The 26,696-nt window shown below is 34.7% G+C and overlaps 1 protein-coding gene across 8 annotated transcripts in view; it reads right to left on the bottom strand.

Moving 5' to 3' along the window:
* LOC121734375 (A disintegrin and metalloproteinase with thrombospondin motifs 1) overlaps window positions 1-26,180 on the bottom strand; it is a 129,249-nt gene extending 103,069 nt beyond the window's left edge. For 6 of the 8 annotated variants that reach the window (XM_042124988.1, XM_042124952.1, XM_042124980.1 and 3 more), the window contains exons 1-2: window positions 25,989-26,180; window positions 23,727-23,729 (exon numbers count right to left, since the gene is read on the bottom strand). The gene's annotated coding sequence lies outside the window, so the exon portion shown is untranslated. Of the gene's footprint in view, window positions 1-1,617; window positions 1,621-23,726; window positions 23,730-25,988 lie in introns of all 8 variants that reach the window. The other 2 variants (XM_042124971.1, XM_042124961.1) reach the window with 2 other exon arrangements.
* Window positions 26,181-26,696: the final 516 nt, after the last annotated feature.

The following is a 26,696-nucleotide window of genomic DNA, read 5'->3' as shown; positions in this document are numbered from 1 at the left end:
CAGCTGATCTCAGACTGGCCAAGTAAGCATTGTCTAATAGTATCTTAGATTCAATAAAAAAAAAACTTTAATCTATTTTCAATTTGTCAACTTGTTGTCAACTGACTTCAATCATAAATAAAAGAGTATAATTCGTATGCTTGCCACTCAAAAATCTGTCATTGCTCATGTATGTGTGTTGTAGTGTGGGTAATGTTTTATTTGTTAAAAAAATGTATGATAAAAGCATAATTTCAAAATAATATTAGTTCGATGCACTACTTCACCATATAAACTATAATTACTGTGCAAAATTTCATGCTCCTACGTTTCCCCATTTTTCGTAAAAAGGGTTACAAAGTTTTTTGTTCGCGTATTAATATTATGATGATACGTCTTAGATTATTACATATTTTTTAATCTTCATTTTTTTTTAATAAGTAGTTCTCTCGACCTATGGCGATCTCCCAGGGGGTCACGACCCGCAACCTACAGGTTGAAAAACACTGCTTTAAAATAACGTGAACCTTCATAAAACTTTGATATTCAAATTCTATTTACATTAAAACTTTAATTGAGTGCAGTCAATAACTATTTTATGTTATTGTTATGTTATATTATGTATGTTTTATGTTATCTCATGCATAATATCATCAACTTATTTATGTTTAAATGTCGTTCAGGCGCCATTTAGTAAAATATTTTAAGTATTTATTTAAATTTGGACATAAAATTATAATTAATAACACAATTTAAAAAACGATACATCATAATATTGTTAAAATTTAAATTTTAACAATATTATGATGTATATGTATATGTTTATGTTTAAATAGTTTAAATTAATTTCATGGTAAATTTATTTATGTTTATTTAAAATTATTCAATGTTTATGCTGTTCATAGCTTTTAGCGTATTCCTTTAACATATAAAAATATGTCCCTTGGCTATTAAGTGTTTTCCTAGTTGGAATAATTTTACTATCAATATTAGGTATACTATCATGAATATTACTTACAGCAAAGCCTTTTTATACTTTAGCCATAATATTTACACCTCGGCTAACCTTGACTATGCCGTCGTAGAAGTTCAGAAAATGTAGATATATAACTAGGCTTATGTCCACCCAAACAACCTTAATATAATTCTACCAAACCTTATGTGTTATTTACTTTTAGAACTAAATACTTGCATACCATTGTATTGCTCAAAATATTAATATAGTCAGAGGGTTAAATTCAACCTTTCCTGCATTGATAACAAAATATTATAATCAGCAGAATCACAATGTATTGCTCAATTTTTTTGCAATTAGGTTTAGAAAGTATTTGCCGTACATTTTTCCCGTTATTTTTGCATCTGACAGGTCAGACATCTGACATTTTAATTCCGCAATCGGTGCATCACTAGAGATGTGCCGTCGCCCGTCAGCCTGACATAAGATACAATTATTATGATCGCATGAACTTTCAAATGATGTAAGAGGTACGAACTACGGTGTTCATTCGCTCATGATTCTAATTTTACTGTCGTTCTAATTTCCTGCTACTTTAATAAAGTTACGTGTAAAATAAGCCCGAATGACTTCCTTCAATTAAATTGTATAAAACTTATTTGCTCTTGAATGTTATAAAATACTAGCTGTCCCGGCAAACGTTGCTTTGCCATATAAAGTATTTCGCCCATATTATTATTTTATTGAAGTGACTAAATAAGTTTGGCACCAATACAACGTCCATCGCTATCCCGTCGCACAAAAAATGGTCGCCGTCAATCTCGAGTTGCAATAATTTACCATTATTTATTCAACAAATGCACTTATTAATATAAAAAATAGCCAGTAGCCGATACTCAGACCTACTGAATATGCATATAAAATTTGGTAAAAATCAGTAAAGCCTTTTCGGAGGAGTACGGTAACCAACATTGTGACACGAGAATTTTATATATAAGAATAGATAAAGACTAATGCGGGATACACATAATACAAAAATATGTGAAGAAAAATTATGCTTCACTTACTTTTTTGTCTATTTTTATTTACCTACCTAAGGTCTACTCCCGCAGATCCAGGTTTAAGTTAATACCGGGTTAAATAGTGTGTTATTCTTACATTCTTCATATTATATTTTACGAAAGAGATAACGTTTAATCCGGGGTTAACTTTAACACATAAAAGTCACATATAAAATAAACATTTTTATTTTTATCGCACAGAAAATAATAAAGTACAAACCCTTTTTGGAAGTCAATTAAAATGAATATGAAGAAAGAAAAACTTAATCTCACATTACTTTAAAATACGAGCGACTATTTTTATGTGAACAAAAACTAGTGAGTAGCCTTGTATCGATCAGATATGCACTCCAGTCACCGCGTGTCCCATCACTAGACTTAATTACCATCCAAATGAGTGTTGCCAATTGTTGCACAAGTGACGACAATGGGTTAATCGTTAATTCGATACACCTTAATTAGAAAATTGCTGATATTGAGCAATTTTATTTTAATGTGCTATCGAAGATAGATTCATAGGCAGTTAAAGGACCTACGTCAATTGGTCGGATTAAGTCAATTCATTGTTTAAGTAGCTGTGATCTGAGGCATGGGTTTGACATCACGTGACCAAATTACACAGGTCCGCCACCTGCTTGGGTGCATGTTGTGTTTTATTCAGTTTATTTTATTTATCCACTGTTTAGTAATTAAATAGCGCGCATCTTGTAGGTAATTCATTCCTTAGTTCATTTTTGACAATCGCTCACAATTTAATCAATTAAAATAATCAGGTTCAACTCCATAATCTTAATCGCGGTTGTGTATCCCGCCTATCCCGTGGCTCTGCCTAAAGCGGAAAGTAGGAACACTCGTTGGGGTTTTAGTGGGTATGCTCGGGCGCGGCCCTCCGAACCCAGGGAGTCCCACATACCCCGGTAGCCCTCCCCATGACGCCGGGGATGCGTAATTGCATTTCCGCAAGGATAAAAAAAAAAGATTCAACTTACTCCTGCCAAAAACCCAGAAACCGGGCACACCTATAACGGGTGACGTGCAGTGTGGAGCAAAATGCCAATGTTGAAGTAAAAAAATAATAAAAAAAGCAGCCGAACATATAACCTACTCCTTTTTGGAAGTCGGTTAAAAACAGACGAACATATAACCTCCTCCTTTTTGGAAGTCGGTTGAAAAATAAACCTTTCCATAAAATATGTATAATTTTTGATGACTCATCTTTAATCTCTTCGAAATCTACTTTGCAGAGAACACAGTAAGGTTACTAAATACTTAACTAAGTAATAAAATAAATTCGTAATGCGGTCGGCCACTTTTTGTTACTTAATTTTAATTTAATGCGAATTAAGTGTAATTAACACAAATATTGCATTAATTTAAATTCGCGGTTTATGTGTTAAGACTTAAGTGATTATTGTTGAATAACTTTGTTTTGACGAGTTTGGCCAACCACAGTATTGCTGTAATACACTATCGAAAATTACTTAAACTAGGACCAATCAAAAATTAGTGCCACGAGGCTCATATTTCATATTAGGAGTTGGAGGATACCATTTACCAAAAGACATAAAGAAATGTATCTTTCGCAATCAAAACCGGAAGAGTAGAGACCGGAAAGTAGACTAGAGTTTTTTGTTTTGTACCAATCTCAAAGTTTTTGCTAATCCTCCATTAAATCTTTTTACTATTTAAAATGTTTTAACTTTTAGAGCTGGTGGGCCCAATCAATTGGTAGCAACTAGTACTGCTCGTCACCCGTAGGTGTGCCCGGTTTCTGTGGTTTTTGGCAGGAGTAAGCTGAAACTTTTTTGTTATCGTTGGGGAAATGCAATTACGCATCTCCGGCGCATAGGTATGGGGAGGCTACCGGTACACATCGCCTAATTAGTAACAATGTGGGTAAATTCATTGATTTGCTCTTCAACGTCAACAATTTTTGCGTTTTTACTACATAAAATTGTTACAAAAAGGCTATAGCCTAAATTCAACTAGTGAAGTATACTCCACTAACGAAATTTTGTTGTGGTTTTGCTCGATCGAGCAATCACGTAGAATAGGTAAAAACCATGGCTCGGGCTTTCGTCCATACTTTCAGCATTGCTCGATAGTTTTACTCCAAATCGAAAGAAATTAGATATATTTAATCCCATCGAGCCGGTTTGATGCAAGCCTTCGAGCTGGTTCGATGCGAGCCTTCGAGCTGTTAGTTTTGCGGTCCACACGGTGGTTTGTGCTTGATTTGGAGTAAAACCGTATGTGAGTACTTAGCATAAGGATAATATCGTATTTTGCATACACGATGTGAACACAGTACGAATTTTATTACTTTAAACTCATAAATAGTTGGAGATTATCAAACTTAGAATTACCAAGAGGTTTTCCGATAAATGTATAATAGTCTGTGTCTTTATAAGAGTTTCAGTTAACAGAATACAGTGAGAGCATTTTTCACATAGCTCTTAGTCTAGAAAGGTCAATGACCGCTGGTGCCAACTTAATTTTTTTTTTACTATAGACGAATATCTTCTAGAATCTAGGACTTTTTGCTAGCGCAAGGCAACCAGATGGCTGCGAATTAAACAAGTATATAAGTAATATCTCCATACTGCCATACTTAGGGCCTGTTTCACCACTTTCTGATAAAGTGCCGAATAGGCTATTTACAGCTTTTTTGACAGATTCTCCATACTTGAACTGTCAATTCAATAGGTGGATAGCCTATTCGTCACTTATCAGGAAGAGGTGAAACAGGCCCTAAATATTATAAATGTGAGTGTGTCTGACATTACTTCTGCACGCCCGAACCGCTGAACTGATTTTGATTAAATTTGGTATGAAGATACTTAGAGTCCCAGGAAAAAACATAGGGTACTTTTTATCCCAAAAAAATGTACGGTTCTCGCGCGATAAACGAGTTATGGCGCAACGGAGTTGCTGGCGTCATCTAAATAATAATGATTAATGTTTTGGACATAAACATTTTATTTAATTTTAGAGATCCAAAAGGTATCTATTAATAATGACGTTCGACGTTTTGATGACTTTTGACCCTCCCTATCCCTTGGTGGGATATAGTGACCTTCCGCATCTATAATTCCTACATTAATACCCTTCCTTCTACCAAAATGCCTCACGTAATTAACCCCCAACCAACAACAACTGAAGCAAACGGGTCCACTTGCGATTGTTGTATCTATATATAGTAGCGACTGGCGATATGACAGTGTGATAAGATGTTACACAATATCGGTGTTACGAGTATTATCTCAGCGCGGCCCGCACGTACGCGGTACGGTACGGACGCGGTACGTGACCAGCACGCGACCGTCATAGACAGATGGATCTGGGAAGCATATGATTCACTGGTTTAGGCGAATTCTAATTTCGCTACTAAAACTTGATAGTTGTGATAGCGAAGTTAGAGAAAATGTACCTACGGGATTTGACATACGTGGCATGGCGATAGTAAACACTATCGGTCTTACCACAAAAAACTAAATATCTGTTGAACAGTTGTTTTGAGACCATTTTGTATTGAATTTTTCTCTAATCAACTGTTCAACAGGTGTTTAAATCTTTTGTAGTAAGACTGTCTATATTTTTGACTAGTTGTGTAAAAATTCGATTATCACGAGGGAATTTTTCGGAATAAAATTATGCTATCCTTTCCCGGGACTCAAAGTACGAGTATCTTCATAAGCCCGCTAAACATCAGAGTGTATACAGCGTCATCATGAAATCTGTTTTACCTTTTGATATTTTTGTGTAGGTACTTGCTGCACAAAAATGTCTAAAACGGCTTGCTAATTATCATCATTGATGAGTTACCATATAATAAGATAACTTTAACTAACGTTACTAGTATCCCGAGCTTTCGTGACAGAGTTCTTTTTAAATAAACAAAGAAAAAAGTTAATGAAACGTTACGTAGTCTCTGCGCTCTACATTTCAGAGTTCGGTTCGGTGTCTGGTCGCGCGAAAATCGACCCTTTTCCTGTTCAGTAGAACACAATTTACATTTGCTTGTATTTATTACGTATTGTTATACAACTTTGTGTAATACAAATCCAGTTACTTAGTTTTTAACTTGAATTCCTATGTTGTAAAGGCTACATTCTTTCAGACCGTGTATGTTAAATATCCTTAGCCCGATTTGAAAATGCTTTAATTTTATTGCAACGAAAATTTTTAGTTCATTGAATACCTAGAATCTAGATACACAATCTAATATTATGAAAGCGAAAGTTTATCTCTATCTATCTGTTACCTTTTCAAGCTCAAGCCGCTGAATTAATTTCAATGGGTATGATGGTTATTTGGTATCCCGGCAAAAGACATTGAATATGAAAGATTCCCGCGCGTTAACCAATTTCAGCGGAACATAGCTGCGGGCAACAACTAGTATCATCTAGCGAATAAGTTACGAAATATTCAATCGAAGTGTTTATTAGGATTTAAGGAACTTTAGAAGTGAACAGTTACAACTCAGTCACGGCGCCGGAGGAACCGAAACCTTTGATACCGAGCAATTGTAGCAATAAACGCAAATGTCAAACCTCTCTACTTGTATATCTGTTTACAGGAACTCAAAACTCACATTTTCATCATGCAGACGGATTCATTATATTATGGATCGTTACATGGTACACCAGATTAAAAACATACGGGTTTTGAAATTAGTAAGTTATACATGTTGTATTAAAGCATACATGTTGTATTAAATTGTAATATAGTATAAGAATACATTCGAAGTATTGTCGACATCTGCTATGTAACGACAGTTATATTATAAGGAGATAGTGATTTTTCTTCTGTGGAAAGAAAACTAGAAAAAAATGTAGTTATTTATACTTAGTTTTAAAATCCTGTAATATGTAACATATAGACATTAGATGCCTTGCCTAAATAGATAGAGTCGAAGAAATATAAAGATATGTAATCACTAAGGGTGGAATTAGCACTAATACTGCTGTATGGTGAGTTAAGACGTTGTTCGCACTGTACTAGGTATTAGTTATAATATGATATCACTTGATGGTGAGTTTCTTCCGCAAACTCTACTATACGCTTTTGGGGGCGCAGCGTGACATTTGCATGTTTACTTACCTTAATTTTATTTGAATATGTAACCCGGTCGGCAGAAGCGTCCGTAAACAGCATTAAACTTATAAATATGTCTCCAAGTGTAACCAGTCAAGGATCCTCTAAATACTAGTATGGAATTAATTGCCACCTTTTTTGGACATTCCGACGCGACGTTGGCCTTGCCTAATGTCAATTTCTTGACATTTAAAAATCGCGCCTTATATCAGAACTAAATTAGATCATAGCAAACAGGTATGCGTTAAATTGTATGTTTTTATAGTTTATACGTTGCTATAATATTATGATAATAATTATTAAATTTTGTATGCATGGCTAAAGCGTAAAATTAATCATCTTTTTGACTACACTTCTATAAGATAACTCCAATATAACATACATTTTGCTGGCGTCATAAAAGTACCTCTCACGGTCATATCACAATATAACTTTTTAACATTCGCAAGAATCGATGGCTATACCAATGGATAACTTTACCAGCAACGTCAGTAGGCGCTTGCTTGACATTGATAGCAGCTGAGTGTGAAGCTGTTTCTCAAGTTTTCATACTTTACATGATGGCGGTGGTAGTTCTAATTTCGGCCAAGTGCTGAATCATTATAGGATTGTACTGATAGACGCATTAAAGATTACTTTTAACTAACCAAACATTAAATAACTGGGTCAAACATTAATGTGGACCAAATTATCAATTTACGAATGCGGTACATAACAAATGACATTATTTAAATTAATACCTAACGTACAAGCGCAGCAAACAGCTTTTTTAATTGACATGGAAATTGTAATTTACCAACATGATAAAGCAGGTAATGGTTGTATAAGTAATAATAAGTGCCATTTAATGTTTGCTACATAACGTCTGTACGGTAATTTGTGTAATTATGCCGTAAACTTTCATGTTTCAGCCCCGATCATAGAGTTTATATCGAATGACAGATTAGCTTTTTTAATGGTGTAACTAGAGGCCGCGGGCTATGTTGTGAAATGATTGCTTTTTGGAACGACTCGTTACTGTAACGGGCAGTTTAGCGGCTAATGTTATCAATTAGAGTATAATTAGGCATTGTTGTATAATTGAATCTTGGAACCGACAAGTAAACCACTCCATCAATGAGTATCATATGTAGTTTTAATTAGGTAGTAAAATTCTCTTCACTGTTATTTTGAACTTAACATGAGAGCGTCCATTAGTAATATCTAAATACTAGGTGCAAACATTTAAAAAATTCGAATAACAAACAAGCATTAAAGTCGTTCAGAAACGGTGAATATGTTTGTTTTGTATAATAAATAATTAGTAAACTGAACATCGAGGTGTGAGCGCGTTTAATCAACACGTTTGTGTATCGGTACCTACTGTATTTTCCGTTAAACAAACCCACATCTAGGCCGAACCATTTAAAACGTCAACGCACTCTGTAATCTTCAAATCTAAAATTCGTTGCAGTCAAGGCAAGTATCAAGGTAATGCAATCGCTCAATTATTGATTTTGTTGCAATTTATCTAATAAGTTCCTAGCTGTATTTCGAAATTTAAAACTTTCAATATTTTTTCTAAAACTGAACGCGACTCTACTATATTTATTTTAACCTTTGACATGGGCGAATATTTTATAAAGAACAAGATACTTATTACATAATATCTCCCTTCTTAAAGGTGGGATCGGTCATCATATTATGTTATATTCTTTCTTTAATAAATAGTAAAGAGTAACTGTATGTCTCTGCATGAAAGATATTCGATACCATTGTAGCATTTAATAGATGACCGTACATAATATTTTCAAAGCTATTTTGACCGATGTTACGGTAGTTAGACAGTATAATATTGTCGATTCAGATAGCACGTTGATCTTATATTAAATATCTATTATACGGAGGTCGTCGCCCTCCCAGTTACTCCGATACACTTGTCAAAATTTAACAAACATAATATTGATTTATTTGCTAACGGTATATCGTATGAGTAATCGCATGAGATGCAAGTCTAGTCCCGACTTGGTCATCGATCTTTCGAGATGTATTGTTATGGTTTTTCCGAACTGGCATTAGTACTGCTTTTTGTTAGTATCCGAGAACCCAGGTTCAGGCATGAACGTGCATCTGACGCTTGAGACAAGGGGAAGATTACGTTAGCCACGGGTTTCTTCAGATTCAACTCCGTTTTAACTCATGCGACCTATAATAATGCTACCAATTTAAATACTTAATAAATATGTCCATACCAAGGCACATTAATTTGGTCAAGATTCAAATGTTGTTTTCATTAGCATCAAATTGCACGTTAACATTTATTTTATCGGCAACAAAGGTAAAATCAATGAATTCTATTCCGCTATTGCATCAAGACCTATCACACGACTTGCAATATTGAATAATTATAAAGAAAAGGTCACACTAGGAAAATGGGATGAACAAATGTTACATTATAGATGCGATGGCGTTGCAAAACGAAAGGTCACGTTATGTAAGATGCATGGTCAAAGTGTATATTGGTATGAACTCGTACTAACCTATTACAATGTTGGTTTAACTGATTTAAATCTAATAATGCCTACTTGCCGATGCAATCGTTACCGCATATTGTACAATCGTATTCATATGTTTATGTAACCTTAATACAAAACAATAGAGGAAATAAAAAAATTGTTAGACTTAGTGAATCTCGGTACACTTTTTAATACTGGTTTTACACGCTAGACATATTGATAGTCCAGTATTCTTCAAGACCGATCTCTTGTAGCGTGGTTTTACGCCGTATAATTCACAACTTTACTAAAATAATTGTAAATATGGTGACTGTTAATACAAATGTAGTAAATTCTAGCTTACATAAATAGTGTATTAATATTTTAACGTAGCAACAGCCTGTTTATTTTTATCTAATATATAAAATTCTCGTGTCACAGTGTTTGTGTGCAAACTCCTCTAAAACGGCTCAAACGATTTGAAATTTTGTATGTACATTCCTCAGGCCTGAGAATAGGTTTTAATATACTTTTTATATTGATACTAGAAATGACTTATATGGCAATTGGCAAAACAACCTTTGCCGAGTCAGCTAGTATTAGAATAAAAATCTGTATCCCGCAAACGAAGGATAGAGTTTTTCCTCAAACTCTATTGGTCTTACCACAAAAGATTTAAACATCTATTGAACAGTTGTTTTGAGACCATTTTGTACTGATTTTCTTTCTAATCAACTGTTCAACAGGTGTTTAAATCTTTTGTAGTAAGACCGTACATTTTTGTAGAGTGGTGAAGGATGGGCAAGCAAGTGATAATTGGCAAGTCGACAGCGTGTCCACGGTTTGTGTGTTTGGAATTACTATGGTGTTGTTTGCTACTGTGTAAAACAGCGGATTAAATAAACACATCTCTGTTGTTTGCTCTACGTATTAGGACTCAGAGGTCGCTGATTTATTCCACATTGTAACAAGATGTTGCCCGCAACTTTGTTGTGCCGAAATTCGTTTGTAAACTTTGCTGCAATAAGATCTCTCCTATATCTGTTTCCGTGACTCAAAGTTTTTTTCCATAGCAATTTATAATGTTAGTTTGTATGTAGGTATATTGTATATGTCAAAATTTACGTAGATATAATATACGTACTGTAAAAAAAATATCGTAGAATTAACTTACAATTACCAAACTATTTCGATAGTAGTACCTACATCAAGAAATAAAAAATAAGCAGTAAAACATCAGAATATAAATTTTAATAATATATTCGTAGCCAAAATTTTTGACGTGGGAGAGCCATGCTTCGGCACGAATGGGCCGGCTCGACCGGAGAAATACCACGTCCTCACAGAAGACCGGCGTGAAACAGCGCTCCCGCTGTGTTTCGCCGAGTGAGTGAGTTTACCGGAGGCCCAATCCCCTACCCTTTTCCTTTCCCTACCCTCCTCTATTTCCTTCCGTACCCTCCCCTATTCCCTTTCGTACCCTCCCCTATTACCCCTTAAAAGGCCGGCAACGCACCTGCAGCTCTTCTGATGCTGCCAGTGTCCATGGGCGACGGAAGTTGCTTTCCATCAGGTGACCCGTTTGCTCGTTTGCCCCCTTATTTCATAAAGAAAATCAAGTAATTACTTTTGATATTCAGTAACATGACCTTACTTCGTATAAACTGTAACGGTTACAGTTTTTTTTTTCACTTTGTCGAGGTATCTCGACTAAGATCTTTCGCATTACTTTCCCACTAAACGCTCTATTCATTAACCTCAAGATAAAATTAACTTAAGTTTCCTTTAAGTTATACAACACGTTTAAATGACGTATTTAAATTGTTATTACCGTAATTTAATTATATTTGTGTCATAAATATATAGGTAACTTTGTGAACGTTTAAAAACTTTTAATTGTATGAAAAAGCTCTTTCTACTTCGACTTTGCTAAACTAAGTAGAACACACAATATAATATTTTATTATCAAAAAAATGTACTTCTAGTTTGATAGAAGTTATTAATATATGAAGTGGATTTAATGTACTACTGCAGTATTATCTTAGTTACAGTTAAGATGAACTAACAAATTAGGTAGTTACAAATACAATCCTCTCTTAATCGTGCTGTCCCGCTCAACAAAAATAACCATACGGACATTTAAAATTTAGTCCTATTTGAAGAGTGGTTATTTCGGTCTGAAAATTCTGTATAGGTATATATGATATCATCCACATCGGATGCAAAGGCCTTGTTTAGAATAAGTTTTAAATTAATTAATCACTTTGTCGACACTTTTAGAGCAATTCCGAGGGACAAGTCGTTACGTCAGACAAAGGTTTAGACTTTAGAGTACTTTAGAGAATAATGGAGAGCGTTCATGGAGGCACCGCGCCGATTCACATAACAATTCTAATTATTACGCTAAGTAGCTCTTCGAATAGGGCTGCCACTAAATAGTTCTCAAATAATGTATTTTTATTCCATTTCATTATTTAATAACAATTTACAAGTATACTCCAATAAAATAGGTTTTTTCTCCGCAATTTTTTTTTATATTGGGATTAATACAGCTTATTTATTTAGGTTTGTTCAAATTAAATTATTAGAATTATTAAATAGGTTCTTCGTGACAAATAAATAATGAATTACGTTTTTTTCCTCAAAGAACATGAGCATGAAACTATTTAGTAAGACGTCAAATTAAATGGTAGTTAGTTAATAGCTATAATTTGCACTGACGATTTTTAGCTAACGTTCAAACAAGTGTATCTTGCGCCATCTTTAAAAACGTGTGTGGATAATAAATCCATTACCTATCAAGGTGAGATTCAAAAACGAATCTTATCGCCGAATCATAGAGTACTATATTCGGTACGGGGCCCGCTGATTAAATGATAACATCTCCCTGCCAGCCCTGTACAGTGTACGGTCAGCAGCCTTCACCCCGCGCACTTACACATCACTGCACATTCTAATACATTCTACTCGGTTTCGTAACTGACTGACATTTATGATTTTGTACACCGTACTGAAGATGAACGCTCCGTGTCCTTCCAAGTTTATTGTTTTAGCTTTTGTTGTTTAGGACTAAGAACTAAGCTATAATAATTATAATTGGCGGTTGGAATACTGACTTGATTTATTATTAGGTATTGTTACTAATAATCTTCTATATATATTAAATAAAATTGGAGTGTCTGTTAATAATAAAATAACCGTTTTTTACTGCATTCATATGAATATTTAGACGGTACTTACACCAAAATATTTTTTTTTAATTTTTGTCTGTCTGTATGTCTGTCTGTTTGTTCCGGCTAATCTCCGAAATGGCTGGACCAATTTTGACGGGACTTTCATTGACAGATAGCTGATGTAATAAGGAGTAACTTAGGCTACTTTTTAACCGACTTCCAAAAAGGAGGAGGACATATTTTTACTTTTTTATTTTTTACCTATGTATTTTACATTTTGTAGACGCGGACGAGGTCGCGGGTAACAGCTAGTAATTAATAAGCACTTTAGTACTTAAATACAAAGAAATATGTGTTTGTACCTATAGTTTATCATATGAGTATTGAATAGGCTCCAAACCTACTTGTATTGATTAAAATCTGATATACATATAACATAAGTAAACCACGAGAAGGAAATTAAGGCACAAATTCAGTATTGATCTTAACAAAATACAAATCCTGCACGACCACCTTTTACGCGCAAAGTCACGGCATCACCCACAGACTATGGAATTCCCCGAGTATCGCTCAATGCATTACGCCGCAAAACTGACGGCAAAATATTACGTAATTAATTATTATTGAATTATTAGCCGAATTTTTTACGAAGGCCGTATTAAACAGTCATTAAAGCACGTGGAATGCATAAACATTAGTGGGTCACGTGGGTTGCCTCAGGCGTTTCGTAAAGACATGCTCCGCTAAGCCCGAGGTGTTCGCCGCATTTGCGTTACAAAATGCTTCAGACACCGGGAGGGGTGCGCTGGAAAATTCATAAAAAATATTTAGCCAAGTTTTTTTAAGAGCCTATGCTGTAGCTCTACTGGCCAAAGGCCTCCCCAATGCTTTCCACTTGTCTCAATCTATGGCTACCGTCGCGTAGGCATCCCGTTGGCCTACTAACCTAACTAGCCAAGTGTACTCCCATTTTTTGTTCTGCAATTAATTACTAAAGTATTACAATTTACAAAGTATACTGAATAAATGGATTATAAGTTTTTTTAAGAAGCTTTTTTAAACAGAATATTTGCAATACTTTTAACCTAGGCTAAAGAAATGAACGATTATGTTTTATTAATATCAAAGTTCAATTCATGGGCGTACCCAGGTTATGGGCCGGGGGGGGGGGGGGGGCAAAATGCATCGGGTAGGGGGGGAGGGTTTCGAAACAGAGTTTATATAAGATAGGTGTTAATATTATAATTTCTTTAACCAGGTACTTAATTATACATTGGCAATTTTAAAAGTTATTTTCGAGGGTCTTCGGCAAATCGATATTTTTATTTTTCTATAAAAGTACTAGATAAGATACTTAGTAGGGACGTCAACATTATCAAGGGAGAGGCAGCTGCCCACCCCCCCCCCCCCCCTCGTTACGCCCATCAATTACAATTATATTCCTCAGATTTCGGATATGCTTCATTTCAGCTTTTATTGTTAGGTAATAGCGTAGTTACCTTAGCTCATACTGCACTTTAGCTATGTTAACACATTGCACAGCTAACACTATTTAACCAGTAAACAGTTTATACGATTAAAACTAACGGAAGGATGATCCTTACCTCCTTGGGCCTTGGAATAAATATTCATTTTGCAAGATATTATGTTTCCTGTTTACTGCTAATACATGAAGGAAATTGTTTAAACAACATTGTAGCTCGTTTGACTAGATTACCTACCCTACGAGTACGTATTGAGTAACTAATAGTTTTTAAATATCGAATTAATAATTATGTAAATGTTAAAACTTATAAATGAAAAAAACGACTAGAAAACCCCTTATAAAAGCAAAACCGTAATAGATGGAACTGTTAAATTAAATTTCGATCAGATTCCACCAAAGCTCGTTTAAGTTAAACGTTTGTTAAGCGTTGAAAAACGTTAATGAATGAATAAAGAATTTCGTAGCTCTTCGTGTGAATATAATAGACAACATAAAGACACAAAATAAAATAGAAAATAATAGAGAAGCCGCAACAAAGTATAAGTTGACGGGTTACATTTTCCCAGTTGTATAAAAAATACATTATTGTCCATAACTAGTCGTAAACTTCATGACTATGAGTAATAAATAAGACAGGACATTATATCTAATAGCTAAGCTGACCATACTATTAAATATAAGTACACGTGTTTTCCATACACTATAATAATATGGACTTTTTTGTATAAATAAAAATCATGACAGCGCAGTTTTCAATTTCGAAAATAACCTGACTTTACCAAAGCTAGACGCTCGGACTAATTACCTAATAATAACTTAATTCATTTCTTTTAACGGCTGAAATAAAATTATATACAGAATCTATATAAAACTACAAAGATCTTCTAGCATTTTGACGCCATCGTCACCTTAAAATTATTTCAGAGATAGAGTTTTTAAAGTTTTGGCTACGGCTATAAAAAGTGAATTTGCAGGTACTCGGATGAGTATGAAACAGAATGACACATTACAACATGGCGGCGTTATTTATTTTGACCACGGATCAAAATGATATCCCAAAAAAATTATATACCAAATGTTTCGGTCATACTACCATTGAAGTATGAAGGAATGCAGAGTCAGTAACGTTAACTTACTCAACACTAGCATGATTGCTGATGATGTACCATGAGATCAAGCAAGATAACCTATAAAAGTAATAGCTTTTATTGCTTAAGACATAAGGATCACTTTTGTACATCGTACGGAAACCTGTTCGTCAATATTGAGAGGTAATTAGCATGTTCACACCACAGAGTAAATACAACCTTGCCTGCATTAACCTTTGTCGTCTAGCAGAGGTAGAACACACAGGAGATGGCTTAAATCCTTCGTAATATTCTATGAATATCTGTCTTGCACAAAAGCCTATTAATAGATAGGCCTTTTGTACGAAAGAAACGATTTTTTGGAAAAAAAACAATATTAGTTATTTAATATTTCGGCTCAAGTGAAAACAAAAAATCAAAAGCGAGAAAACATTTACGCTGAGCGGTAGAGAGAGGAGACAGTATTACTTCCCTTCTACTACTCTCCTATAATGCTAAGTACTCACATGCGGTTTTCTCGATAGTTTTACTCCAAATCGAGTAACAATTACTGTGTGGACTGCAAAACTGACAGCTCGAAGACTCGCATCGAGCCGGCTCGATGGAATTAAATATATCGATTTAGAATAAAACTATCGAGCAATGCTAAATCAGCTGAATGTGTGGACGAAATCCCGAGCCGCGGGTTTTGCTCGACGTTATTGCTCGATCGAGCAAAACCGTATGTGAGTACTTAGCATTATATTAATTTTCAGCGAGGCCATAATATGTCCTGACGCGATTATATATTTTTTTTTTCATTCCAAAAAACTGCTCAACGAAGAAGTTCCGCTTTAATAAACCTTTGCAAAAGAAAAATAGATATAGTTTTTTTTTTCACAATTACATGCAGACACAAACTTTTTTCGGTCGCGTGAAATTTTGTATCTATATTTGTAATTTTATTGCTTACACGTGAAAATTGCATGACTATATTAGTAACGCGAACTAACAGTCAATACAGGAAATATATTTAACTGCTTTCCGATCACATTATTGCTGGATTTTTTTACTGTGATAATTTCAGTAAAACATGATCCATTAATTATAGGAATCCATACTAATATTATAAATGCGACAGTGTCTGTCTGTCTGTTACTTCTTCACGTCAAAACCGCTGAACCTATTTCACTGAAATTTGGCATGGAGATACTCTGAGTCCTGGAAAGGGACAAAGAATACTTTTAATCCCGGAGAAATGTACGGTTCCCCCGAGATAAACAAAATTTGGGGCAACGGAATTGCGAGCACCAACATTTCATTCATAAAGTACCCAGAAGAAACTCCGAATCGTAAGATTAATAAAATTATGATATTTACGTCAATATTCAATAACCAAGTGCGACGAAGTTGGCACATAATTATTACTCATCTTCATTGTATAGGTATTGATATTATTGATAATAAATCATTCGACGGCAGCTTCCTGCATTTAAATCTTCATTTAAAACGTACAACTGATGGAGATTAGATAAGCGCTCACGTGATTAATCAATTATTGCTGATAGCGATCAGACTCATGACAAACGGTAGTACAAAACACAACATTAATCTGTGTGATTCTGCTCATTTGAATAAAAAGAGTATTTTAAAAGCCGAACATAGAAGTTCCTCCTTTTTTAAAAGTCTGTTACTTGTTTAAAAATAGTATCTAAGAAGTAAGAGATCACTTTAATGTACCATCGAAGAAATTGATTTGAACATACGTGGGAGAGCCATGCTTCGGCACGAACGGGCCGGCTCGACCGGAGAAATACCACGTTCTCACAGAAAACCAGCGTGAAACAGCGCTTGCGCTGTGTTTCGCCGAGTGAGTGAGTTTACCGGAGGCCCAATCCCCTACCCTATTCCCTTTCCTACCCTCCCCTATTCCCTTCCCTTCCCATCCCTACCCTCCCCTATTACCCTATTCCCTCTTCAAAGGCCGGCAACGCACCTGCAGCTCTTCTGATGCTGCGAGTGTCCATGGGCGACGGAAGTTGCTTTCCATCAGGTGACCCGTTTGCTCGTTTGCCCCCTTATTTCATAAAAAAAAAAAAAAGAACAGTTCAATGTTAGTTGTGATATTTATTCTGTCAAGTGGGTCTGACACAACGCGACTAAATTAAGTAGGTCCACCATCTATGAAGTATGAACCAACTTCTCTGATAGTACAATGGTCATTCGGCATACGCTTAAGTTGAGCCCAATAATGGGTTATTGCGTTCGACTTGGAGAGGTGTCATTCGTCTTATGCCTAGTTTCTTATGTTTTTACAGAAGTTTATCTATTCAGCTATTTCTGGCTTAAGGCAGCTGTTACCGATCAACAACTATAATAAAGATATAGCCGAACCAAAAACCCTCAGAAACCGTGCATCAATCAGGGAAACACTGAGCATATTAAAGCTGTTGTTAGGGTTTCAATAATTCATGAGATATTTATGATCAGCAAAATTGGTTTGAAGCTTGAACTATAACAAGCTCTAGGTTAACTGTGTTACATCGGTTAGTTATTAAGTAATATGTAATATGATGCCGCCAATTTATATAGGTTTTAAATATTATTATGCAAATAATACTAATCATGTACGTCACATTCAACCTATTTTATCTCAATCAAATGTCATACAAATACGTGGCCTTGGCTTGTAAATAGCCTATGAAAAGCTTGTTTAAATTAGTTTTATGTAAATATGCATGCAGACAACGCGGAAATACTTGAAAATAATTAAAATAGGGTGTAGGAGGCCCAAGGGGGAGTTGATTTTTGATGATGATGATGATGATGATGGTGAGGCTGATGATAATGATGATAATGATGAGGATGGTAACAATGATGAAATTAAAAAAAGGAGCGTAGTCTTAAACAGGATAACACTTCACGTATTATTTCAAATGTGGAATGTTGAACGAAAACTGATCATTCCATCGAAGGTTTATTGAAAGTACAGGAAATAATGATCGGAAGTGTTACAAGTTTAATAACTTCATAATCATTGCTGTTAAGTTTACTTCATGCAAAAAAAAATATGAAATTCCGCTCTATAACTTACTGATAGGTAAAATAAAACCATTTTGCCAGCAGTGCTAGGCAATATTTCATTTTCAATTTTAAAAAAAGTAAAATCATATGAAAAAATTAAAAATAATATTCAAAAAAGGAATAGAACTTCCTAAAGCCATTTCACTATTACATTGTGGAGATAGAGTGAAAAATCTACTTAACGATTATACAACCCGCGCATAACAGTAATCGTAACATCTAGCATGCAAGTAGTAAAGCCAGCAACTTGAATGTAATGCTGGTGTAACTATATATTACCTGATCAGGGTGTGGCCGCCATTGAAAATGTTTGCTTGTATGTTATTGGAAAACTATTTAACAAATTTTATTATACTATATAGCAGAGAAAGTACAGTGTTTATAGTCTGTCAAAAAAGTGAAGAAATTAAAAAGTGGCATTATCGTAATGTCATCCCTTTCAAATCAATCTAAGAAAAAAGGGATAACACTACGATGTTGCCACTTTTTAATTTCTTAACTTTTTTGACAGACTATACATAGACTACAGTGTATAAAGCCCAGGCGCCAGGCAGTGTTAAAATATAAGTTAGTTAAGTTAAAGGAAAATGTTGTATATAAAATATATACTTAAATAATCTACAAAACGTTTGTAATTTTTTATTAAAACTTATTGAACTGTTACATTCAAAAGTTTTCCTGTGTCATAAAGATTAAAATACTAAATTCAATAACACCGATTATTCTATCCGATTCTGTTATAATTTATGTTAATTAAAGTATAGGATCGTAGAATCCTAATAAGTGCACGTGCAAAATTATTACAATCATTTATTCATAATTATAATATTGATTCAAGAATATTGTATACAAGATGTTCTGCGCTGATGGCATTTGTTGAGGATGACATAACTTGCCAATAATTATTGTATGTTGCATTCGAGGCTAGCGCACACTGTAGACTAAAATATTACAATAGAGCTAATACAAGAGTAAAAACCGGCCAAGTGCGAGTTGGACTCGCCCATGAAGGGTTCAGCAATAAGGTTTATTTCTATGTAATTAAAATGTTTTTGATTTATTTTTATATTTCAGTTGATTTAATGAAAGTTAAATTAAGGTTTACCATTTATGACGCATAAAAAAAAACTACTTGTTAGATCTCGTTCAAACCAATTTTCGTTGGTAGTTTTTATAGTAATGTACCTACATCATATATTTTTTTTAGAATTATCATGATTTGATACTTTAGAAATTAGAGGGGCACCCATTTTACCACTTTGGAAGAGTCACTCTCGCAAACTATTTAGGTTAGAAAAAAATGATATTAGAAACCTCAATATGATTTTTAAAGACCTATCCATAGATACTCCACACGCATAGTTTAGATGAAAAAAAAAAATTTTGTTTCAGTTGTACCTATGGGGACCCCTAAAATTTTTAATAATTTTTCCATTTTTGTATCAAAATCTTAATACGGTTCACAGACTACATCTACTTACCAAGTTTCAATAGTATAGCTCTTATAGTTTCGGAGAAAAGTGGCTGTGACATACGGACGGACAGACAGACAGACATGACGAATCTATAAGGGTTCCGTTTTTGCCATTTGGCTACAGAACCCTAAAAAGCTGATACCAGGCGGGTATTTCCTTGATTTTCAACTTACATTTAGCATCTTTTGTTCCCAGTTACACATTTCAATGAGAAATAAAGTGCTGCGAAAAATGATGCTAAGATTTACCATACCATACGGACTACGGTCTTGTATTATCTATTGTAATTTAAATATACCTTAGTCAGTGAGAGTCGGTGTTGATAGAGTATACCAAAAAATCACAAGCATATTTTAACTTCAAGGAAAAATATGTGCAAAAATTTATAAAAATAATATATTTCACAAAACTTTGCATCGCAATCGATCGGGCCTCCTATGACGTAATACTAAATCCGCTTAAATATTGATACAAGAGCGCGGACGTGACTTTAACCTCTGTGGAAAGTCTTCCATCACTGTACCATGATCTTTTGGCAAGTGGCCAACATCGGAAGCAATGCGGGCGTCTTGTAAATTGTCCCTTAAGGCGACGCCTTGATAATTTGGCTGTAGCGATATCGATTTTTCTCAGCATTGACTAAAGCTAAGAAATTAAAGTTCATTGTCAGTATTCATCATGTCTTTGTCTTTGAATTAACCTTAGCATAACACAATTGATCAACTTTTATAACACAGAATAATCAATCAAACAGACCTCTGCAAAAAAGGGATTCCTATTATACACTTTAATTTACCCATAGCTTATATTAAATGTATTTATGGCTTTTAAATTTCGCGACAAAACCCATTCTGTCGCTACGACCTTTCCACTTTTTGCTGTTCCGTTGCTTGTTTTCTAGCAATCAATCTAAAACAACAAGCAATCTAAAAACTATTCAACACGGTTTTTTTACTTTAACGCGGCGTCACCTTAATTGACTACTGCTGCTATCGCGAGCAAAGTTGCGACAATTACCTACGTAATATAATTCAAGTGCCAAAAGAGAGTTGTTGGTCTTTATAAAATAATTTTATTCATGAGTTTTCAGGTAGGTATAATATATTTTTAAGAAATAATCGATTAATTAACGTCCATGTGTTGAATAAAACATATTTCTATAAAATATATTTGCTTCCAAATGAGCAAACCTCGCCTCGCAAAGCAATTTTCCCGCGCCTGTTGATACCACAGGGGAAGTCACAATTTTATTATTTGTATTAATGCTTTTACCTTTAGCAAGATTTGTGAGTCACCATTTTGTACCACTTTTATGGAAGTTTCGGCAGTTGACATCTCGCGAAATGATAAAACCCGACATTACACAATTCCACAAAGAATTTGTAAGAGAATTCACGCTATAAAAGTATAATAAAGAAAATATATGGCGATGTATTATAAAAACAAGCTAGTTTATTAGAAGCTTTATAGTTCAGAGGTTGCGATACAGGTTTGGCTGGTGGCGGGTCGCCCGGTTGACTCTATAATAGCGCTACGTCCGCACTTTGGACCTCTTTCCTATTTAATTAGCGTTTGGTTTTCCCGTAAAAGAAAAATACTACTTTATTTTACTTTGTTTCATTAAATCTAGATTTAATGTAGCAAAACTTCGTTTAATATCCGCTAACTTACGTATTAAAAGATCAAAAAAGAAATATAATTGCACTATTGGTTGAGTTTTTTGTCAACAATAACATTTAGTTCCATTGTAACAATAATCTCCGTCGTAAATAGAGTAGAAATCTTAAATTTCAACCTTCTGATTCCTAAAACAATCTTAATATTTTTTTAATTGATCCGATATTTGCGTTAGTATTAAAATCTCTAATGCTAAGTACTCACATACGGTTTTGCTCGATTTACGTTTTACTCCGAATCGAAGGAAATTACATATTTGACATATTTAATTCTATCGGAGCCGGCTCGAAGCGAGCCTTCGAGCTGTCAGTTTTGCGGTCCACACGGTGGTTATTGCTCGATTTGGAGTAAAACTATCGAGCAATACCGTATGTCAGTACTTAGCATTAAGAGGGGTTTACCGGGTAACCAAACACCAACAACTTTTACCGCACGGCGACCGTCATGGCAAAAAGATGGCAATATTTTGTCATTTAGACGTTCAATAGAAGTTAGCTTTAGTCACCCGTGTAAACCTCCTTACACATTGTTTAACTTGTTCAGATAGAGTTGTTTTTCAAAGACGACACAATTAATGACACGGGGTAAAAGGTTGTTTTCGCAGATGAGCAATAAATTAATAATAGTAATTAAACGACGGTTTGTTTACCGCCTCGTCATACTATCGTCAGAAAATTACTGTCACGTGAATGCACACGAGACGCCGCCCAGTTCGTGTACCCAGCACGACACCTAAACTGTCCACAGAAAATTACTATCAGTAGCAGCGTTAGGGGGGTCAATGCCTAAATGAATGATGCAAGATATCAAGGGATTCCAATTTCAATGAATAGGACGCCAATTGAGCCAACCGAAATTTGACAAAAAGAGAGCACCGGAGTTTTGCACTTTTAAGGGTTGGGGAGGGTGTAACAAGAGTCGCTGAAGGCGCTTACAGCTCGAACCAAACCTGGTGATGACGTTCATGATGATAATGGAGGGGATGGTGATTGCGGTGATGTTGATGTTAATGATAGCAATTGTAATGTTGACAAAGATGCTACTGATGTTAATAATGGTGATATTCGTGATGGTGACGAGAACATAGCCCCTACCCAAGACGTTTTCTTAATCGCTGATACATGACAAGAGTCGAACGTTAACTTCATATTATCGAAGTTCGAACGCTTATGTCAATTCCATACATTTTGTTTGGCGATTCTATAAGGAAGCGGTAAAGAAAACATCTTGCGCTGTTATGATTAAGATGATGATGATGATATATTTAATGAAAATAGTCACGTGATGTCATAACTATATGCCAATTCTATGAGCAAGGTCTATATGACAATTATTTTTATTATTAATACAATCATTCGAATATTATAAAATGTGGTTCATGCGGCTTCAGTCACGTGTTATTGTAATAATAGAATATTATAATCTAATAATATTTCGATAGGCACAATATTGTCATGATGTTCTGACTCGCTTGTCCTAGTCCCGCCAAACTTATATAATCACAGCAAAAATATATTATTATTTAATGAAATTGTTTTTTTGCTGTGATTATTACATTCTGCATCCCTTTATATTTTTTTCGTTTCTTCATATATTTTTTTAAACCTTTAATTCAGATTCTTCTAGGGTCCATCCATAAGTCAATGGAATATTTTTCTAAACAACATCTCATAAATTTAAACGGGAAAAACAATAAAATTATTAAATGAACAGGTTGCACAAACTCGCAACTTTACGATTTTCTTTGATAATACTTTGACTAAAATATCAAACGCGAATAAAATGGCGATTCTATTGATGATAAATTATATATTTTTTTCTCGTAGAATACTGCGAAACGAGTTTTTCTCTACTATTTTACATACTTGATGTCATCAGCATCTACTTTTTTCATCCGCAGTGTTTCTAATAAAATTGATAATTTGATGCCTTCGAGTAACTAACTAAGTAATAGGTCACCTAGGTCGTTAAATGAGAATCAAATGAGAAATTTAAAACAATAAAAAGTTTCCAAACCCAAGTTTATCTGATTAAAGTGTAATAAAAAGTTGTTTTCGGAATAAAATTAAAAATAATGTTATAATTAATCATAAAATTATTTTTGGTTTAAGGCACATCTTTAAGGTGAAGGTAAACGGACTTTAAAAAGAAAACATTTTCCCTTAAACTTTTCCGTTCACCTTTCATCTTCGCGAACCGGCTTTGGCAGTATTTTATTTTATTTTTCGCCAACCGATGATCTAATCGTGAATTCATGAGAAGTGTCTCGTGGCAACTGAGCCAGATTAATGGCAGATGATCCGTCTTGTCACCTTATGCAAACTAACCAATATGACCAGCTGAACCCTCACGAACATTATAATCCGGCTTGTTAACAAATATTGATTACTATTGTTGCCCACATCAACTACGATCGAAAAGACATTTTACGCGGTCAAAACTGTTGTCCTTACCGGGACTCAATAGGTGTCTCTATAAAAAAATCATTTAAATCGGTTTAGCGGTTTTAGCAACAGACATGCATTAAGTAACAAAACATTAGATAACCTTAAAGGTCGCCACAGGTTTTCTAAACTGACATGAACCATAGAAATATATTTAGCTTATATTATATGTAACAGAAAACATCACCCTTTTAAGAATAATTCCGTCAACTGAAGACATAGAGTCTCCTTTTAATGATGCTATTAATCTACAAAAATAAAATGAATTGTATATTTTGTTAGTATCACTAAAACATGAGAACGGCTAAATTGATTTTGGCTAATTTTGGTATTCAAATATTCGGGGAAATCTAGGGAAGGTTTAAAATATTATCAAGAGAAGTGATACGAAGCTGTTACCCGGTGAACTCCTTGTAATAATAAAAAAAAATCAAGTACTTTTCAGGCAGTGTTGCAAAAATGGTAATATTTATTTCTTTAATATGAAGTAATTTCACATGAAAATATTTTTCTTAAAAAAACCTGTTCAAGTTTCATCCCAAACTGCTGTTTGCTAATTTTGACATTGACTATAAAATTAACCAACATAAAATATCTAGAATGAATTTCTTTAGTTACTGAACAAAGAGTAATTATATGAACTCATATTTTATTAATGTATTTTCCAGGATCAAAGTGTTACAACTTACAAACAAAGAAAACTATACGTTAATCTTAATAACTACTTACGTTATGATTACAGCGATAAAAAATAAGTAAAAGAAATTAAATATTTAGGTCTAATTGAGCGTTGAAAACTCTATAGGTTGTGTAAAAAATATGTTGACTATAAATTATCTACATTAATCAGAAATATTGTCCTTATATTTAAGACGTCACTTAACTACGTTCGTTCGTGTTAAAATAATTACTTTTTTATCACTTTTAATGCAAAATATCTAATGGGTTGATCGTACAACTCGAGCGTAAGGCAAAACAAAGGTTGTATATTTTGATATTTACACAAAACAATTGCATAACACAAGAGAATACAATATCTATGGCAAAGTTTATTCATACAAATGTCAAATTAAATTGACTGTCGTGCCAATTTCAGTTCGTGGGGAAACGTGAACTATCATATATTACAGCCAAAGTCTTCATGCTCTTATCGTTAAGGGCTCAATAAAAATATATCTCTGACTCTACTAGACTAAATGAAACAATAAAATTTGAGAGAAGTTAAGATGTTTTGTGAAGAACTAAATAAATTATCACATATCTAGGCTGAATCACATACTTAATACATATCTACTACGCTGAATATACCTACGCTGAATGATAGAAAGAACATCATTTGCGACGAGAACTAACTTAAGGATGCTTTTAAGATCGAATTATTATCATATGACTCGTGGGACCCAACGTTTTAAGAATAAAAGGCTTACAAACAGATATATTTTCGTATTTATAATATTGGTATGGATCGAAAAAACTGCTCTCATATTTGCAACATATCAGTGGAGCCGGTCGATTGACCTCCGAGAGATATGTAGAGAATGTCCTTTAATTTATGTAGATCACTCGAGGTAAATAACTACAAAAACTGAGCCCGTACGAGTCGCTTTTTATTCGGACATTTCCAAAAATTTGAAATCGTTAATTTTATACAGAGCCGAATCGGTAGTTTCCGTTCCCCTAAAAATATACTTTTGAAAACCTAGGCGACCTAGTCTGAAAAATATTTTTGACCATGAAAATAATATTGTACCATATCGACAAATCGATGGTGCTCGTATAAATATCGGACTATTGACCGAGTGTCACATTAGCGTTTGTGACGCCGACGTGCGGCTGGACCGCGGCAGTGTCGCAAGAGAACTTTCAGTTTCAAAATTCGCATAACGCTTGCACAACCGTTGCACAACCGATGCTCCGAAGGAAAACAGTATTTCGCATTTCCTCGTGCCGCGATTCCGCCGACGTCGTCGATAGACCTCGCTGAATTAAATGTGAAAACGGTGAACGTCACTTACGATGCGGGAAGTTTCAGAGGGGTGGGCCGGGCGCGCTGCAGAACACACAGTATACACACTTATATGCCATACACATAATCCATCACGGGCCCCGGTCTCGCGGACGGAAGGTCAGGTCCGTTGACACTCGCGACACAATTTTTCCGCGTGGAAAACTGATGCCGCGCGACGGGCGGCGCGGGCGACGACCGGTGGGTGACTGACGGCGCGCGCGCTCCCCCACGCAATAAAACCTTCGCTTTTTAAGAGTGGGGCGTTGATCCGACTAGATTTTTTATTTGAAAACGGTACAGGCACAGAACGAGAAAAGCCGCGCAGGGCTTAATTGACCGGCGATTATATCCTGCAGCTGTCAACAGTCAACACGTGTGACGTCAACGCGGCTATCAGACGCTACGTCTGCGGCCATTGCATCGCTTGCAGGGTTGGCCCTTCTTCTTATTTTCCTAGTAGGGAAATTAGTAGTTTGAAGCACTTATTATAATAATATTATGATTTATGGTTGTCTGAAAAAGTATTGTTTGTTAGTTACTGAAACAAATAATAGTTAAATAATCTTTTATCTTATTTGTTCTTTAAAGTTTTAATGATAAATTATAATACATCCAACAGCTTTAGCAAAGGTCCTCAGTAGCTAATAAAGCACACGTAATCTACTTTAGTTAAGATCTTTTATTATTTTACGTTTGGAAGAAATTACATATTTCC

The sequence above is a fragment of the Aricia agestis genome, chromosome 1, assembly GCF_905147365.1.
Source record: "Aricia agestis chromosome 1, ilAriAges1.1, whole genome shotgun sequence".
In the NCBI taxonomy this organism is placed as follows: domain Eukaryota; kingdom Metazoa; phylum Arthropoda; class Insecta; order Lepidoptera; family Lycaenidae; genus Aricia; species Aricia agestis.
This window is presented reverse-complemented; position numbering and strand designations above follow the sequence as displayed.